Source organism: Sciurus vulgaris, assembly GCF_902686455.1.
Source record: "Sciurus vulgaris genome assembly, chromosome: 3".
Taxonomy (NCBI): Eukaryota; Metazoa; Chordata; class Mammalia; order Rodentia; family Sciuridae; genus Sciurus; species Sciurus vulgaris.
This window is the reverse complement of record NC_136463.1, coordinates 93828162-93848874: the sequence shown is the minus strand read 5'-3', so window position 1 is coordinate 93848874 and position 20713 is coordinate 93828162. Positions and strand designations below refer to the sequence as shown.

General features: G+C 35.8%; 1 protein-coding gene across 3 annotated transcripts in view; it reads right to left on the bottom strand.

The window, feature by feature from the left end:
- The window catches only part of SPOPL (speckle type BTB/POZ protein like), a 66230-nt gene extending 45869 nt beyond the window's left edge, over positions 1 to 20361 (bottom strand). For all 3 annotated transcript variants that reach the window (XM_079133965.1, XM_079133966.1, XM_079133967.1), the window contains exon 1: positions 20224 to 20361. The gene's annotated coding sequence lies outside the window, so the exon portion shown is untranslated. The remainder of the gene's footprint in view (positions 1 to 20223) is intronic.
- Positions 20362 to 20713: the final 352 nt, after the last annotated feature.

The window sequence follows — 20713 nt, the reverse complement described above, 5'->3', positions numbered from 1 at the left end:
GTAATAAAAATATTTATATTTTGATATAAATTTTATATTTTGGACTATTGTTACACAGTTGAACACCCGTCTCAAACTCATTAAAATGTACCCCTAGAGATGTGTATAAACTTTGTGAACTTAAAATGTTTTACAGCCTCATCCTTTTGTGGCCCTTAGTTTTCTCATTTTTCAAAGGGGAATAATTTCTTCACAGAAAGATTGTATTTGAGTATTAAGGGACATAAGGTCCATAAAGTATTTAGACAATTCCTGCACAATTAGTTGACAATTCAGGATTCACTAATACAAAATCTAGGTATTTTTCAAATTCACCTGACTACCAAAACAGTCATCAAAATAAAATTATGTTCTCTTCTCCACTCTCTCTTCTCCAACCTTTCTGTTCCAAGAAAATTTGGCTAAACATTTTATTAAATCTTAACCCCCAAAAGTTTAAAAAATTAACATAAACTATACAAACAATGGGTATACACAAACTCATGGGTACAAATGTAATAACCTTAATGACCATTCTACACATGTATACATGGCACTTTGATAGTATCTTCTCCTCTCTTCTTCGACCTCCCCTTCCCCAGCAGTCCCTCTACTACTTTCAGGCTGTCTTGTCTTATTTCATTTAACATGATGATCTCTCCAAGTCCATCTTTTTTTTTTTTTTTTTTTTTTTTTTAATACTTGGAATGGAACCCAGGTATGCTCCATCACTGAACTACATTTCCAGCCCTTTTTACTTTAGGACAGGTCTTACTAAACTGCCCAGGTTTGACTTGAACTTGCAATCTTCCTGCATAAACCTCTCAATCACTGGGATTACAGGTATGCACTGCCATGCCCAGCTACTTCTTTCCATTTCCCTGCAAATGACATGATTCAGTCTTCTTTATGGCTGAAAAATATTCCATTGTGTAGATATATATTTTCTTTATTCATTCATTTGTGGAGGGGAACCCAGATTGATTCCATTGTGTGGTTATTATATGCTGACTTATATCCATAGTGGGACATACCCAAGACTTCATACAAAGTTTTACAAAATCATGAGTCCTCTGCTTTCTTATTTCTCCTCCTGCTTCATTTAAAGATAGTCAAAATCTTTTACCTTAAATTGCTGAAGTGTTCTTTACTCATCTGTCCCAAAACTAATCTGATGTAATCTGCTCAAAAGTCTAATGCTCCAATGAAAGGAAACCTAAGCAGTTGTCAAATATTCCACTTGAATGAGCTGTTGAAAGTTATAAAAGGTATTAATTCGGCAATATCCTGCCAATCTCAAATAATTAAGAATAGTCCCTCAAACATCTCAACTACCCTTGGTACCCCATTAAGGAACTGCCATCCATCCATTTATGTAAAAATGAACAGAATTTATTTCCTGTATCAGCCCTCTGAAGACAAATGTTTCATTACAATTATGGTGGATAACTCCATTCTTTGAAAATATAATAGTGTCAAAATAACAGTTCCTTTACTGGTCATTAAATCACTTTTAAAATATCTCAGCAATACTCCTTGTTCTAGAATTCACATTTTTACATTTGTCTAGCATTTACTGAACAAACATTTATTAAGTAATTAAATAGGTCAGGCATTGGTGAAACAAAGATTACAAAGATAAGGGCAGAGAGGCAAATACCTAACTAAAGAAGACAAAGTAGAAGTGCTGAAATAATATCCTTTTCTTACACCTGTGAAGAATGTAGAAAATGAACTTAGGAGCAGTTAGTTCTTCCAGCTCCCCACTTATCACTTCTTCTACCAAAACTTTTGCCAAGTGTATGAGCTAAATATACTTTCTTGGCCTCTTCTCCTGTGTTAACCATCTAGTCACCTCTCTTCCAACTGGGCTCCCTTATTGAGGACTTCAGCACTTGTTTGCCACCTCCATCTCCTTCACTATTCCTATCATTACATGGGATGCTTTCGCACTCGTGGCCTTTTGACTTACCAGCATAAAAGTTCCTTGACCTTCCTGAATAATATTGCCCATTTAACATTTTATCTTATCTTTTTCAAAGTAAGCTTATTAATAGTTGACCAACTCTTAAAAATGAACCTGTTAATATTCTTACAACAGAACTTTATTCCCTTTGTCATACCTGATTGCCAATATTCCTTGACCCTTTCCCATTCTTCCTCATATTAATCCCTATTATGTCTTCATTTCCTTCCTTATCAAACCCAAACACACAGCAATATTTCAAACATTCCCCAGTAAGCATGCTTAACACTTCATCTTTTTTACCACAACCATCCTGTAATCCATCCATTCCATACAAATCTAACCACCCACTGTCTGTATAGAGGATCTTAAAATAAAGCAGAACAGCAGTTTCAGAAGTATATACTTTCATAAAACATGTACTTCTGTTTAACAGCTGCCCCCAAATAAAGTCATACCAAATAATGAACAATTTTAATTAGTTATAAATTTATACCTAAAAATATGGTCACAAAAGCTTTCAGAGTACTCTAATACAATATTCATCAGGCATATGTACCTATTCATTATTTAAAAATATTTGTAGTTATAGATGGACACAATACCTTTATTTTTTTTATTTATGTGGTACTGAGGATCGAAACCAGTGTCTCACACGTGCTAGGCAAGCACTCTACCAATGAGCCACAACCCCAGTCCTTAAGTTTAAATTAAGTAAGAGACTCAGTACTTCAGTACTGTATTTGACTCAAAATTTTCAGTATTCAGTAGACACATGTAGCCCGTGTAGACACTGGAAAAGCAGAAATTACAGAACATTTCCATCATTGCACAAAGAGAGCTACTCAACATGTTCTATGGGAAGATTACTTTGTTACAATTTCAGTTCATATAACCTATAATTTCCCACTGTTCTTGCCTACTGCTATCTTGGTGACTACAGGAATCCTACAAGGGGTCAGCAATCAGTATGTTCTATGTTCATACATTCAAAAAAGTCAATAAGGGCAGCGGCATCAAACATCTCCCTTACCATCACTCAAGACAGGCAGGCAGGATGTTGGTTTTAGGTAGTGGATATGTTAGCAGGGTCAACGGAAGGGGTGTGAAAGGAGAAATAAGGGGCAGGTCAAGAGGAGGGGTCTCAGGACCCAGTGACCAAAAAACTACACCCAGTTGCAGCCAGAAACAGCTAGAAAGAGTGTTTAATCAGGAAACTTCAGGGGCTCAAAGTGGTTCAAACCAGTCCCCAGGTCAAGAGTACTAAGAAGCATTATATCTGAAGGTAAACTGTAGCAAATTATCATGACATTGTAACATTATTATTAACACTGTGGTTTTGAATCCCATGGTTGGCTTTTGCAGGGAATGCTGGGACAGTACACGTGCCCGTGGCCCGAAGTTAAAACAGGCTGGCAAACACATCTGCTAATCATGCAACTTAGGGAAAGGGGGAAAATAAAACTCAAACAAGACTGGGAAATAAAAAAGACTGAACCCAAATCCTGAGTCGCTCCTACTCAGGATGACCCACTCTCATATTCTAAGTGTACTTTCACTTCTTGGGTTACATAATTTTGCTCCCAAAATGCACTGCTTCTGTGCCTCATCTGAAATCTTTCCTTCAAGAACACAAGAACATGGCTGCCTTACACTAAAGCCAGGACCATCATCCTAGGAAAACTTCTGGGACCTCTAGGTTTATAAAAGTTCTGGGGAAAAAAATAGACAAAACAGCAAACCTTAGAGCATAATAGAAATACACCTTGCATATCCACAAACATTAAAGTGGCTTAATTCTCCTTAAAGAAAAACTTTTAACTGTATAGCTTCTTAGTTTACCAGAAAAAAAGAGAAAGAGGGAGAGGGAGAGATGAAGAACAAGCAGGAGAGGAAAGAAAAAAGAAGAGGAAGAGTGGGAAGGGAGGGAAGCACTTTAAGGGCATGAATGGCATCTCAGATCTTCTGGTTGTAGGTTAGGAGTCCTGTTCCCAGCAAAATTCAGTAACTGATTATGAATATGTTGAGCAGATATTCATCAAATGGCTGCTTTGTCTTGGAACAGTACTTTGCAGCAGAAAGAAATGAAGTTATACATAAAAATATTAGCAATGTAAAGTCACATGAAAATGTTAGAAAACGGGCTTATTTTGGAGGTAAGAGTTTCAGTGAATGAAATCATATTCCCCAAAAATACAGAAATGGCACTTTCTTACATATAAGTCTAGCAATCTACATTCAAAAAGAAATGAGAAAAGTCTAGCCACACTCCTAACATTGAAAGGAACACACAGGCAGATTTTTTTTTTTTTTTTTTGCATTCTTGGTTTACAGTACATAATTCAATAATGACAAATACATATTAACATTTCCTTCAGTGTTTTAAAATTCCACAAATAACCAAAAATAAAATATAAAACAACATAGCATGCTGTAAGCACATGATAGATGACTTTCTCAACATTACTTTCAACTTCTGAAAACTGAGTAAAGTTCTGCTATGCAGTGTTTCCCTTCTTTAAAGGGTAGCAAACCTCACAAGATTATGAATAAACATAACCTACAATCTATGTAGTCATTCAAGTAAGAACAAGTGCATTTCATGCATTCAGTAATTAAAGGTTTGGACCAATGTGGCAAACTTACTAAATAAAATAAAACAGGCTACAAAACTTTTCACCAGTTTGCAAAATCTTATAACCTTTTTATGTTTAGCAAGTTAGGCAAAAATGCACTATTTGTCAAAAAAAAGTAAGCTACTCTGGGAAGCTATAATTTTCATGGCAGTCTTATTTCACTTCAATAATACTTTACTACTTTATATTCTATATCTTACTAACTGTAAAGGCAACCAGAATCATCTTACAGGTTTTGTGAAAATACACAAACATCTATTCCACATTTACTTAGTGTGCATATGGGAGGTGTCCATGAGGAAAGGAATATCGTGTTTATTTAAAGAAAACAGCCTGCTCACCATGTATTACCACTTTACACCCACCAGAATGGCTAAAGAATAGACACAATACCAAGCAAATGTTGCACAGTGTGTGGGACAACTAGAACTCTAATTCACTATTCAGATTATAATTGATACAATCAATTTTGAAAATCATTGGGGAATATATACTAAAAATAAACAAAAGCACATATACAGCCCAACAATTATACTACTAGATACGTTCCCTAGAGAAATGTATATGTGCACCCAAAGACAGGTACAGGAATATAAATATATTATATAGTGCCCTATTCATTATAGCTCCAAAACTGAAACAACCTAGTTATCCATCAAGAGAATGGATAAATTATGACATACATACACGGTCACACAATGGAATACTATAAAGCAAGGAGAATGAATATGCTACTGCTACTCACTACATAGCTGATCACAATGACATGTAATTAGGGTAAGAAACCAGAAAAGCCTGTATATGCTATATTATGATATGCATGTCTTTATATATATCAAAAGTTTACTGAAAAAGTAAAGAAATATTTAATAAATAAATAAGCATCCCTGATGCCTTGAAGTTTATAATAAAGTCATATTCCCATTGCCTATGCCCTCCCCAGTAAAACTGGAACATGATTTAAGTCTTCCCTCATGCTAATGTAAAACATTTTTATATTAAAACTAAGAAGACTATATTAAGATAATACAATGCAAAAGTGAAATTCTTTTGGAGAAAACACTAATTTGAAAAGAATTTTAACATCAAAGCTCTTACCCTCCCCCACCAACCTGGCCACATTGTGATCTATACCTCCTTTCCATCTCCAACAGTTTCTCTTCTCTGCCACCTACTTCGTAGAAACAGTTGAGAAACACACCTAACCTAATAGGGTAGTTAGGTTGATTAAAACAAAAAGGGTGTGTGTGTGTATGTATATTCCTCAACACCATGCCTAAGTACTCAATAAGTAGACACAATTTATAAATCCCAAATAGTGAATTCATCATTATAAACACAGAAATTGGCATTTAATAACTAATTAATAACTATTTGTGAAATAAATGAATGCTGTCACCCCTTAATAGAAAAAAACAGTGGGGGAAAAGTAAAAAATAGAAATGGTGGAAAAATCAAGAAGTACAAAGTAGGTCTTAATCTACTTTTATTATGAGGGAATATGACAAAACTTTAAATCTTAAGACAAATCAACAGGATCATGTGCATAGAAAACCACTAAAATAAAAACTGCCTCTGTATTACCTTTTCTCCACATATAGCACAATACAGAAGTAGTATACTTTAACTAAAATTAAACATATCTGCAATACTGAAGCACTTCAAAATTACTTACCAATGAATTCCTTATGAAGTTGACTGATATCCTAATCCTACCACAGGTTAAGATCACCATTATAACTCATCAATATTCTGGCAAAGTCAGTCATATCAGAGATGAAAGGAAACGAGATTTCAGCAGAACCTTTACACAGTATTATTTTTATGAAAAAAATATAATAGATGTCAGAATTGTAAAGGCTACAATCTTACATTCATTTTAAAAGACACATCAAGAAAGTATTTTATTGCGTGCACAAAACATGAAAGAACCATTTGATAAGGTCCTTTTCCTCTCCCTTTAAGCAATCATCTACTTTGTATACCTTAGATCAGAAAGACATGAATATTTTTAATTAACAAAATATACAAAAACTTATCTACATGGGAAGCACTAGTTATATAAATATAATTCATTTAGTTATAATAACTTTAGGAGGTAGTATAATTATCATTGCCATTTTACAAAGGAAAAACTGTGACTAAAGGCTATTAAATTGCAAGATGATTGAATATGCTCTTAACCTCTATGATATGGTATCTGGAATGTTCTTGAGTAAAAGAGAACTAAATTTGTCCTGACTTCACTTCACACTGGGAGTTCAGTTGTTGTGAAGATCTTGAGTGACAATCCTAAAACGAGGCAGCATTAATTCTACCTTTTACTAATTTTTAGACATCCATTTTGTCACATTTTAACATTTCTGAAATTCACACATCTAACAACTGGAATTCACAGTTTTCTTTCTATTTGGATCCATAAAATAATCATGCATCTGGTAATTGACAAGTCAACTATAATTCAAGATATTTTATATGTGTCTTTCTGGGCACAAATGGCATACATGTATAATCCCTAGAACTCAGGAGACTGAGGCAGAAGAATCACAAATTCGAGGTCAGCCTCAGCAACTTAGACACTGTCTCTATAAAAAATAAAAAGGAGTCAGAAGCAGCGTCTTATGCCTTTAATTCTAACAACTCAGGAGGCTGAGGCAGGAGAATCACAAGTTGAGGACAGTCTCAGCAATTTAGCGAGGCCCTTAGCAACTTGGTGAGACTCTGTCTCAAAATAAAAAGTAAAAAGCGCTAGGCATGTGGCTTAGTGGTATAGTGCCTCTGCATTAAATACCCAGTGTGAAAAAAAGGGATGGAGATATAGGTCAGTGGTAGGGTGCACCTGGGTTCAATTCCTAGTACTGCAAAAATATAATTAAATAAACAAACAAAAAGTGCATGTCTTTCTTTTAACTAAAATGATCTATGAGGGAATTTAGTGCAAAGCTATACTTATACTATAGTAATTTATCAATTTCTCTGGCTCATTTTCAAATAAAACTGGTTAGGATAAACCAGGTTCATGTTCAAATAAACTCTAAGGAAAAAAATACTGGTTTCATCATACAAGTTGAGAAGGATATTTTCATTCATAAAAGACGTAGGAAGCAGAAGACAAAATAACAAAGATAATAAAACAGATGTGAGAAAGTAAAAATGAACAATTAAGCATAAACCACAATACTACTTAATTCAAGCCAGTTCTCAAATGCCATTAATAAAAATGCTCAAATGAAAATTTTCATATTTTAAAAGACGGACTTACTCTGTTTAGTGTCTGTGTCCTACTAAAAGTTTTCCAGTAAGCTAGACATATTAAACTTAATAGTGATGTTAAATAACATGCTAAAAAAATTTAAACTTATCCTAAGAGATGCCACCCAAAAACTGAATTCAACTTAAGAAACGCAATTCATTTAAGTGTTTGTTGTATTTGTACTTGCCTTAGCAATTTCAAAACAAATTTACATTCACTGTTATTTTATTTTCATTTTTTATTTTTTGTCTGGTAGCATGAAAAATATTTACCTTTCAAGGGAAATCACCAATAAATAAAAAAAAAAAAGTTGCAGTTTAAATAATAATTGAAAAAATACTTAGTACAGTAATCTTTGACTTTTAAATTCAGTTATTTCAGAACCAGGAAAGTTGTTAGGCATAAAATGGGGTATTATATAATGATAAAGGAGTCAATTCTCCAAAAAGACATAACAATCCTTAATGTGCAAGCTCCTAACAACAAAGCATCAAAATATAGGAAACAAAAATTAATAGAATTGCAAGGAGAAATATATCAATTCACAAGAATGCTGCTAACAGAAATGGACAAATCCAGTAGGCAGAAATCAGTTAGGAGACCATGGACTCAACAATATCATCAATTAATTGAATATAATGTGTATCTACATACTACTTTATCCAAAAATGATAGAATAAATTTTTTCTCAAGCATACGTGGAACAATGGCCAAGAGACCTCATCCTAGGCCCAAAACACCTTAGAAATAGGATGTCTGTTCTCAGCACAATATAAAAATAGAAATTAGTAACAGAGAGCTGAGAAATCCCAAAACACTTAGAGATTAAAAACAAATTTCTAAATAATGCAAGGGTCGAAGAAGAAATTAAATATAAAATTATTTTAAACTGAATGAAAATGAAAACAAAGCTTATTAAAATTTGTGAGATGCAGCAAAAGCAGAGTTTAAGAGGGAAATTACTAACAACGAAGGCATACAGTTGGTGATCTGTATTCACGGGTTCCACAAATTTGTGGGGTCAACCAACAATTACCAATTGAGGAGAAAAAAAAAAAAAACGTATCTACACTGAACATCGTAAATTTTTTTCTTATTGTCATTTATCCCTTAAACAATACAGTGTACCAACAATTTATATAGGATTTAATTGTGCATGGTGGCACATAGCCTTCAATCCCAGCAACTCAAGAGGTTAAGACAGGAGGATTTCAAGCTGGAGGCCAGCCTTGGCAATTTATGGAGACCCAGTCTGAAAACAAAAAATAAAGAGGACTGGGTATGTCACTAAGTGACTAAGGTTAATCCTTAGCATGGAATAAAAAAAAAAGGATTTACATGATATTAGGTAGCATAAGCAATCTAGAGTCGATGTAAAGTATACAGGAGAATGTGTACAAATTATCTGAAATTACAATGCCATTTTATATAAGGGACATGAGCATTGGCAGATTCTGGTGTTCACAGTAAATCCTAAGATGAATCCCCATAGATAACAAGGGACAATTGTTATTAGAAAAGAAAATAATTTAATTAGTCATCTCAACTTCCACCTTACTTAGGAAACTAGAAAAAGAGAAATTAAATCCAAAAGTAGAAGAAGAAAAAATTAAGATTACAGGAGAAATCAATGAAAATGAAACCAGGAAATCAAGAGGGGGAAAAAAAAAAAATCAATGAAAACAAAAGATTTTTTCTGAAAAAAAACAATAGAATTGATAAGCTTCTAGTCAAACTAACCAAGAAAGAGTGAGAAGACACAAATTACTAGCATGAAAAATGAAAGAGGGAACATTACAATGAATCCCAGGAATATCAAATGAATAAAGAAATAAAAGAACTGACAAAAATTAATAATAAATAATAAAATAAATGACCAACACTATGCCCACAAATTTAATAATCTAGATACAATGGAACAATTTCATGAAAGACCCAATCTGCAAAATAATTTAAGAAGAAACAGATCACTAAGATGGGCCCTAAATTTATTAAAGAAACTGAATCAGTAATACCCTATCAAAACAGAAAGCACCAAACCCAGATGGGTTCACTGGTAAATTCCACCAGATATTTAAAGAGAAAATTATATCAATTCCCTGTAAACTCTGTTAGAAGATCTAAGGAAAGGGAATACTTCCTAATTTATTCTATGAAGCTAGTATATCCTAATATTAAAACCAAAGACATTACAAGAAAACTACTAACAAATACTTCTCATGAACGGAGAAAATTCCTCAACGAAATATTAGCAAATTAAATACAAAAATATATTAGAAAAAAATTCTGTACCACAACTAAGTGGAATTTTTCCCAGGAATACTGGCTGATTCAGCATCTGTAGGCTAATGTAATTTATCACATGATATATCAACAGACCAAATAAGGAAAATGTCATGATTATATAATAGATGCAGAAAAAACATTTGACAAAATTAAATACCCTTCCCCTTCATCTTTAACACTAGGAAAAGGGGGCATTTTCTCAACTTGATCCAAAAAAAAAAAAGAAAAAGAAAAAGAAAAAAAAGCTACAAAATAACCTAGTTAACATAATATTTGGAGGTGAGAAATGGAAGCTTTCCTAGTAAATTCAAGAAGAAGGCAAAGATGTCCGCTCTCACCACTGATTTTCTACATTGTACAGGAAGGCTTAGCTAATACCAAAACAAAAGAAAAAGGGCACTGGGAGGTGAAGGGAGATTGGGAAAAAGGAAATGAAACTGTTCACAGATGAATCAAGTAAAAACCTACTGGAATTAATGAGTGACTATAGAAAGGTTGCTGGATATAAAGTTAATATGGCGAAGAAAATCACCTTACTAAATATCCAGCAATAAACACGTAGAATCTGAAATTAAAAATACTGTATCTTTTACATTAGCACCTCCAAAACTGAAATATTTAGGTATAAATCTAACCAAATGTGTATAAGATCTATGAGGAAACCACAAAACTGTGATGAAATAAATCAAAGAACTATATAAAGAGATACTCCACATTAAAGGGCAGAAAGACTTAATAGTATCAAAATGTTAGTTCTTTCCAACTGATCTACAGAGTCAATGATTCCTCGTCTAAATCCCAGCAAGTTATTTTGTGAATACTGACTCTAAAATTTATGTCCAGAATAGTCAACACAATACTAACAGAGAACTTAGTTGGAAGACTGACACTGCCAACTTTAAGTTTTACTATAAATTCATAAAAATCAAGACAGTGTGATACTGGTGGATACACATAAAATACACATAGATCAATGGAATAGAACAGTGATACAAGAAATAGCACAAATGATCAACCGATCTTTGACAGGACAAATGCAATACAATGTAGCAAATACAGTTAAAAGAGGAAAAAACAAACTTGTATACTCTCATGCTCAACAAAGAACCCATAGGTAACCTCTCAGACACCAACTCTCCAGTAAACATCAGCAGAATGTTTTATAAATAATTCAATTCTAGCACTATTTAAGTAGAGATAGTATCAGACCTCACAGATTAAGGGATCAAATCCTATTTCTGAATTTTCAAATAAATAAATAAAAAATTTAAAAAAAAATTTTCATAGAGTTTGATCTTCAGCCTCACTCTCACACACTTCCCAGAGGTCAAGTGGGTGAGGATGAAAACTCTAATCATCCAATCTGCTCATCACTTAATTTTTCTGGTGACTGGCCCAATTCTGCGGTTCTCTAAGGGACCCCACTCTCAGTAATCTCATTACCATAAACTCAGAAGTTATTAAAGGGGCTCATTATGAGTAACAAAGATAGTTTTACCACTCAGGAAATTTCAAGAGTTTTTAGGAGCTACATGACAGAACAGGAGACAAAAATTAATTTCATACTCTACCACGACAGTCCTTTCAACAAATGGTGCTGGAACAGGAAAAATAAATAGGAAGGAGACATAAAGGAAGGACAAGGAAGATAGATAATGAATACCATGTCAGAATGAGGGCTCTGAGATTGACCAGACCACCAGAAACCATCCTGAAATCATCAAACTGATAATATTCCTATATACTTCCCCATACTCACCCCTCACCAAGTTTCCTTTAAAAGACAACTGGGGAAAGCCAAAACCACTTCTCTAACTTTGAGATGGCCCATATTCTCCCATGAATGTGTATTCCTTGCTTTACTTCAAAGGCATTTCTCTCTTAAGAAAACCCACATTATCCTTGAATGTCTATCTACTTTCCTAAATCTGTCTATACCTCTATCTGGCACATAATGAAATTCTTTTCTATCATGTAAGCTAATAACCCCTACTAGTCCTCAGTCAAGTTTTCCCTTCTCTCTCCTGGAAATACTCCCATCTTCTTTTGGAGACACCTTTTCTCCTACGACAGAACTATTGAACTTCACATTTGGAAAAAAACAAATCTAGAAACAGACTTTCAGATTTTCATAAAAACTAACTCAAAATGGATCACAGTTAGACCTAACTGTAAAATGCAGAACTATAAAACTCCTACAACACAACAGCAGAGAAAATCCAAATGAACTTAGATTTGGTGCTAACTCTTTAGTGATAAAACCAAAAGCACAATAATCCATCAATGAATTAATAAGCTAGACTATATAAAAATTAAAATTTCCTTCTCTGCAAAAGAATGAAAAGACAAGTCACAGTCTGGGAGAAAATACTTGCAAAAGATTTATCTTATAGTTCTGTAATAGAAAATATACAAAAAAAAACCCTTCAATCTCAGCAATAAGAAAACAATTATCAACTGAAAAAGTAGGAACTGCCTTAACAGACACCACACCAAAGAAGATACAAACAGAGCAAACAAGCACATGACAAGGACTTTTGCAACATCTGTCATCAAGGAGATGCAAATTAAAACAATGTAATACCACCATACACCTATTACAGTGGCCAAAATCCAGAACACTAACACCAGTTGCTGATGCAGATGTGGAACAAAAGGAACCCTGTCATTCACTGCTGGTGGGAATGCCAGATGGCACAAGTATTTTGGAAGACACTTGAGCAGTTTCTTACAAAATTAAACATATTCTTAACATACCATCCAAAGGAGATGAAAATCTGCCTACACAAAAACCTACCAAAAGTCAGCCAGCTCATAGAAGCTTTATTCATAATTGCTAAAACTTTGAAGCAATCAAGATGTTCTTTAATAGGATAAACTGTGGTACCTCCAAATAATGGAATATTATTCAGCATTAAAAAGAAATAAAATAGCAAGCCATGAAAAGATAAGGAGAAACAGTATACTAAGTGAAAGATGCTAATCTGAAAAGGATACATGATGAATGATTTCATCTATACCACATTTGTGAAAAGACAAAACAGTAAAATCATTAATAGTTGCTAGGGGTTGGGAGTTTAGGGTCATTATAATATGGAAAGGATGAACAGGTGGCAAAGAGGACTTTTAGGGCAGGAAATTACATTTGCATGACACATCATAAATCTGTCCAAATTCATAGACTATATAACACCAAGAGTGAATCCTAATATAAACTATAAACCGGGTGATAATGATATATCAGTATACATTTATCATTATAACAAACGTAGCACTCTGGTATGTCATAGTGATAATGAGGGATGTAATCTATGTGTGGGTGCAGGGAGTATTTGGGAAATCTTTGTAGTTTCTACCCAACTTTACTATGTACCTAACACAGTTTAAAAAAAAAAAAAAAAAAAAAGTCTATTTTAAAAAAAAAAATCAATTACTTGCAGTAAGGGGCAGGAAAGGAAAGGTCTAAGAGTTATTTTATACGAGATGAAAACAAATCTGTTTCAGAAAATACACCCAGACTGCCCCCCCCACCAAAAAAAAAAAAAAAAGGTATCTTCTTTATTAACAAACCTCAAGTTATAGTTTAAAAGCCTGTTACTACTTTTTAGGTACACTACAACCTTTCAGACCTGCATTAACTATTAAGAGAATGAAACCTTTGTTTTCATTATTATGCTTAACTATTTTTATTCTTTTATCTAATGTAGAATAACAAACACAATAATTCCAAAGAAGGGGAGAATATTTTCTAAATACACTCATATTGCACAGATGAATATTTCATACTTTTCTCTTCAAGTGTATATATGACCTATCCCAACCATAGTTTGATGTGATTTTACAAGATAAACTGTTTAAATCTGCTAGCCTTTGCCTATGCAAAGTTCAATCTCAGTTATATTACACAATTTAGAATATAATGCTAATAATTAACAACTAGTAAGAACCACAAAAAGCTGGGCATGGTGGTACATGCTTTGCAATCCCAGCAACTTGGAAGGCTGAGGCAGGTAAGTTAAGGTCAACCTTAACAACTTAAGTGAGACCTTTAAAACAACAAAAATTAAAATTAAATTAAATACAAGGGGCTGGGTTTGCAGCTCAGGGGGTAAAGTGTAATACTTCCCTGCCATAGGTTCAATTCCCCAGCAGCAAAAAAAAAAAAAAAAAAACATATTAAAATCTGAAAGAACTTATAAAAAGAAATTTTAAAGTTACATTAGTTACATTTTTTTAACATATAATTTAAGGAAGACTATCGTAGATCAGAATAATATAAAAATGTTCTTATAGTAACTCAAAAGGTATTTCAGTAGCAAGTGTTGATAGAGCCTACCCCTGTTTTATTTTAAAGCATATGCCTTCTAGAACTTTCATTTACTGTGTTGTAAAAATCTATTTTAACATCATTTTCCCTTCTATCTCACTATTTTCTATGGGAATTTGACTATGCCAATTAAGGTTTTACTAAATATAGTTATCTACAATTCCTGTATGTGCATGCTTTCAAGAATACCCAAAACATCATTTCTTTAAATTCTTCTACCCCTGCACTGCCTTCTTCACCTAAGTTTAAACTGCCTTTCGGAAAACACTCTGCCCTAGGGTCCTTTTCCTTAGAAAGTCATCCCCAATGCCCCTTCTCTGAATCCAAGAGGCCATGTAAATATACTGATTTAACAGCACTATTCATAATAGAATAACTAATACTAAATTGCCCACTGTACCTGGTCTCTGAGTTCTAATCACATATCTTAATGTCTAGAATTCAGTGTATGATAGTAGAGCTTTAAAAATTATACTCTGAATACATTGTGTGGAAAAAAGTTGGAGATACTTACAGAAAATCCAGATGGTGATAAACAGAAAACATGGGTCTGAGCTCAAGAAGGAAGATATGGCTCATGCTATAGATAATTCTATTCTAAATTTAGGATCGTAACTTTGGCAGATTAAAGCAAAATTCATCATCAAATAGTTCATGGATAGACTGACTAATGAGAAATACAGAATTTTCTCCATGTTGCTAAATCCAATGTGTATGTTTTCAGTTTACAACTTAAGTGATTTCTTAGCTGCATTCAAAACAGTAGACTGGCCACTCCTTCCCTTTTCAGTCTACTGCCATGGCTTCAGTAATACAAACGAAAATCTCCAGCATCTAGATACTCCTTAATATCTTTTGTTTTATTTCCTTTTTCCAATGTTTAAATGTTGAAGAGTCACAGGAATTAGGCCTAAGCCCTCTTATCTTCTACTCTTCTCCTTAGGCAATCTCATTTCCTACTTAAAGGCATCAATGATAAACTATAGGCTAACTTCCCAAACTTAAAAGTCCAAATCTCTTTACTGAGCTCCAAACCTATACATGCAACTGCTACTAGACATCTCCACTTGTCTGTCTTCCTCTCAAGTTTAAACTTCATGATCTATACCTCTTCTTTATTGGTACTACCATACAAAAACCTCCTCTGATATTTGCTAATTTAGGTACGAAAACTACTAGCTATGGAAATCAGCCTTTTCCTTTCCCTAGGCTCCCTAATCTAATCTACCACCAAATCCTATCAATTTTACCTCACAAATATTTGTCAAGTCACTATCATCCTGAACTAAGATTCCATCACAATCTCCTGCCTAAATTATTGTTATTATTATTATTTTTGGTGGTGCCACAGATGGAACCCAGGGCCTTGCGCATGCTAGGCAAGTGCTTTATCTAAGAAACATTCCCAGTCCTCTAGATTACTCTTATTAGCTGAACTCAATGTTATTCAAAGTATGGTCTGTAAACTAATACTGGTACACAAATCTTTGTAGCAATTTGACGTACCAAAACATACATTTTATTACAAATTACTAAAGTGCCAGTACAAACTGGAAATTGAAAGAGAACTGGTCCTTCACCACACATAAGTTTGACAAGTGCTGGTCTAAGCTGGTCTCCCTACAATTACACATAACTTCTCTCCAATCTGTGCTCTACAGAGCAGTTGAGTCTTTTTTTTTTTTGGGGGGCGGGTATTGGGGATTGAACTCAGGGGCACTCAACCACTGAACCACATTCCCAGTCCTATTTTGTATTTTATTTAGAGACAAGATGCTTAGCACCTCACCATTGCTGAGGCTGGCTTTGAATTTGGGATCCTCCTGTCTCAGCCTCCAAAGCTACTGGGATTACAGGCATGCACAACCTCGCCCAGCAAGTGATGTTTTTAAAGCAAAAATCTGAGGAATTTATTCAGCTATGTACAATGGCTTCCTGTTGCCCTAAAGGTTCAATACAAAATGCTTACCATGATTTTTGGCCATTGTGATCTGCTTTGGCCTCATTTCAAATAAACTACCCTGTGTTAAGGTCCGCCCTATGTTAAGGTCCACTCTCTAGTGAAACTTCCAATTCTAGAAAATAGAAATAGCCTGTATCACTTGGGTAACTACCCTTCATTCTTTAGGTTTCAGACTAAAATTATCTCTTCAGAGAAACATTCCCTTAAGAATGAATGGGCTTCTGTTATTGACAATAATTTTCCTTTATAGCAGTTATCATATCTAATTATTATTATAATTTTTTGTTTGGTTTTTTTATTTTTATTTTATTTATTTTTTAGACTTTTGTCTCCAGGAATTCGGTTGCCTTCGTTTAATTAACATGTATCACTAGAGTCTAGCAAAGTACCTGGCATAGATGAATTGTTCAATAACCTTTTGCTAAGCAAGCAAATCCAAGTCAAGAAACACTTGACCACTAAATATAAATGCCTTCAATATCTGGCCATATGTAAGGCTTGAGACAAAACTGAGTACCAAGTCTTTAGAAAAGTTAAATCTCCTTTATTTACCTAAAAAAAAAAAAAAAAAAAAAAAAAAAAACTTAAAAAGACAGGAAAAGTCCACTGTTCCATTAAAAACAAGATTTCCAAAAAAGGTGAAGAATCTAAAAAGCAGACAAGAAAGTGACAGGTCTAAGGGTAATAGACTCCAGAGCCATATTGCCTGGCTGCATTGCTTACTGAAGATTTTTCTGGAAGTTAAGTAATCTGTTTTCCAAAGTCCTAATGTATAAAATAGGGGTATTAACAAAGCCTTCTTTAAAGGATTACTATGGTTTTAACTTAATTAATATATAAAAATTTGAAATAGTGCTTGAAGCAGAGTTCTGTTAGCAGTTATCATCTTTAACATTAACAGTTCTCACTTAAATTTTATCTGCTTGTTTACTATCTGTCAATGCCATCCTAGAATATAAAATTACAAAAAAAACAGAGTTTGTATTGTTATTGCTTTTTCTTACCAGGGTTGTACAGGAATGAAATCCTATGAAAACCCATATGGGTTACTATTTGCTCATTTCTCTCAAAAATGGTAGATAGCTAGTATCATTAAAAGTACATAGCTAATTAAGTAATATAACTTGATTTTTACTGGGACCATGACCAAGAAGGGCCACTCTTATATCCCCAATGGCTGGCACAGCAGATGCTCATTAAATATTTTTGGAAAGAATGAATATTTACAAAACCAAAAAAATAGTGTTATGTTCTACTATGTTCACTAAATGTCAATTTTATTCTACCAAAGTTTCTATAAACTTCAAGAGTCAGTTTCTAGGAGAGTCATTTTTCTACAAGCTGTGCTGCCTATACTATTCAAAGCCAAAAATGCAGAATGCATAACTAGGCAACGAAGAAACAACAACAACAACAACAAAAAAAAAACCATACCAAAGTTGGCAGGAATTATGCAGCAGTAAAAGGTGGGAGATAGGTAGAATATGGATACCCAGGAGAGAGCAAAGGATATTTCAGGCCAAGGAACAGCCTGAGCAAAGGCAGTATCACCCAAAGTATAGAGCACATTCCACAGGCAGTACAAAAATGATTTTAGGCTATAAATGGGAAAACATTTTAATTTTGATAATTATGTACATATTTTACATGCAATTAGGACGCCAAACAGAGATTCCAAATGTTACTATTTAGAACACTGAAGTAAATAATACCTACGTGGACTGTAAGTTATTCATATAAAAATGTATTAAGTAAATAATGATGCACAAGAGGCAAGCAAATGTGACAAAAACAACATTTTAAAAAGTCAATAAAATCTGAGAAACACCAAGCGAAGGTATGTGAATGTCAAAGAACATAACAGGTTATGAGAGAAAAGGACCAGTCTTCTAAATGAAGACAAAGCGCTTTTCTGTAGTGATTCAAGACAAAAGATAAGATACTCCACCAGCTTTGAGTATTTCACTCCAATACTAAAATTGCTATGCATAAAATTCTCATTTTCAAGTATGAACAATCTGCTACATACTTCAACTTCTCCTTTATTCTCAAAGTGAAGTTAAAATTTTACAACTTCCAAATAGATAAACAAAACAGGAACTGACCTATCTGTGGCCTTACAATTCACTTGAAAACAGGGACCTAGCTTGAATGGTGTGGTGCAAGCCTATAATCCCAGTGACTTAGGAGGCTGAGGCAGGAGGATCACAAGTTCTAGACCAGCCTCAGCAACTTAGTGAGACCCTGCCTCAAAACAAAAAATATAAAGGGCTGTGGATGTAGCTCAGTGGTAAAGTGCCTCTGGGTTCAATTCCCCAGTCCAGAAAACAAAAAAAGAAAGAAAGAAAATAGGGAGATAAATCTTGCATTTTTCAGGAGAAATTAATTCATGCAATAATGAAATAATCCTAACACCAGAAGGGTGTCAAATAAGAGTAAGAAACCAGCATTCCATTCTCACCTTCCTTGCAGAATTAACCTAGCAATAGCCAAAACAGGTCAAGCAAAGAAGCTAACATTTATCAATGTGGCATGTGTCAGGCACTATTCTAAGTACTTCACTTGCATTAACACGTGCAATCACTACCGTCCTATGAGGATCATCCCATTTTACAGCTTAAGAATACTAAAGCTCAGAGAAGTTAAATAATTTGCTCAAAGACAGAGTTGGGAAGGAGGTGGTAGATAAGAGGTTTAAACCTTGACAATTAGACTACAAAATCTGAGCTCTTAACCACTATACAACGTTTCTCTCAAGAATGATAGAATGTGAAGTATCTGTCCAGTTCCATTATGGTGAAGAGAGGTAATTTTCTAAGATATAACCCTTTTACTCCTTCAGTTTCCTGTCCAAGAACTAGGATCCGACTGTAAGGAAGAAGAGTATTACAATGGGGCAAACTAGGCCCAGGATTATGCAAACAGACAAAAAAGCATTAGGAGCTTCAAGAGGATGGCAAAGGGCTGAATGATAATGTTCAGGGTTTCGGAAGAATAAAAAAAAGTTAAGATAAGCATAAAGTGAATCTTGTTTATACTGGGCTCTGTGACTGCTTTGAGGGAGAAAATTCTACCACCCCTTTCCTTTATGTGAATCAGAAAACAAAAACACAGATCCAAGAGGAAGAAATAAGGAAAACGGTAGCAGCAAGAGAGCAAAGAGGAGTCAAATCTGGTTCAACACTTGGACCCCTGAACCGCAGGGTTAGCTTGTTGTACCCTTGTAAAAGTGAGAATTTATGAGAAGGCAAATGTGTGCTTGGAGATTGAGGACAAGACTACTGGAAAGCTGAGAACTCACCTTAAAATGAGCTAACAAGAATGATAGTTTCGAAGGTGTGTGGCTGGGATGAGGAGATATGGATGTGGACACTGTTGGGGTGGGGTGGGCAGTTTCTTCCTTTGGGCAGTGCGCAGGATGGGCAAGTAAAGAAGATATAAAGGGGAAGGCGTGGAGATACACAGGTATGAGAGAGAAGGGAGATCGGCAAAAGGAAAAGGGGCGAGGTCGTAGAGAAAATGTAAGGGGAATCCTGGTAGGCAGAGGTTGGGAAACCAAACAGGGACAGGGACATCCTCAAAGGAATTAAGAGACGCCGGATGGAGGGCGGTACGGGGGGCGGAGGATGGGGCTGGAGGCGGGGAGGCAGCCCCCAGGAAGGCCGAAGGCGCGCCGCAGGAGCCGGGCTCCCGTTCCAAGAGGGATGCGGGCGCAGCTAGGGGCCGGGAGGAGGCCGCCCGGCCCCGAGAAGGGAGGGAGAGGAGCAAGAGACCCGGGCCGCTCGGGGGCCCTGGCGGGGGAGGGGCACCTACCCGGACGTGCGGGACGGCGGCAAGCAGTCCCGGCCTCTCCGGCTGCCGAGGCGGCCCCGGGAGCCGAGGTTGTGTCGGCGGCGGGGGCGATGGCGGCGAGTCCCTGTGGCGGCCGCCTCTGCCGAGCCGCATCCCTCCTCCCCGGTCCGCCCTCCTTCCCTATCTGCCGCTCCTAAACTTCTCCGGGATAAACAAACCCGCCGCCAGGGGCGGCCGCCTCCGCCGCTCCCGCCCCCGCGCGTCCCCCCACCCCGCCCCGGGCCCGTCAGGGCTCTGGCTTCCGAGTTACGACTCCAGTCCCAGCCCAGCCCGCGAGGGCGCGTGCGCCGCGGCGGCTCGCGAGGCTCTTCCTGCCTCCTTCCTGTGCCCTGCACTTCCGGGCGGCCTGGATCCGCCGCCGGGTCTTGGAAGCCGCCGCCTTTGCGCGACGCTGGGCGCTGGGCGGACCCGGCCCGCTTCGGAGACGGGTGAGGGCCGGCCTCGCTTTGTC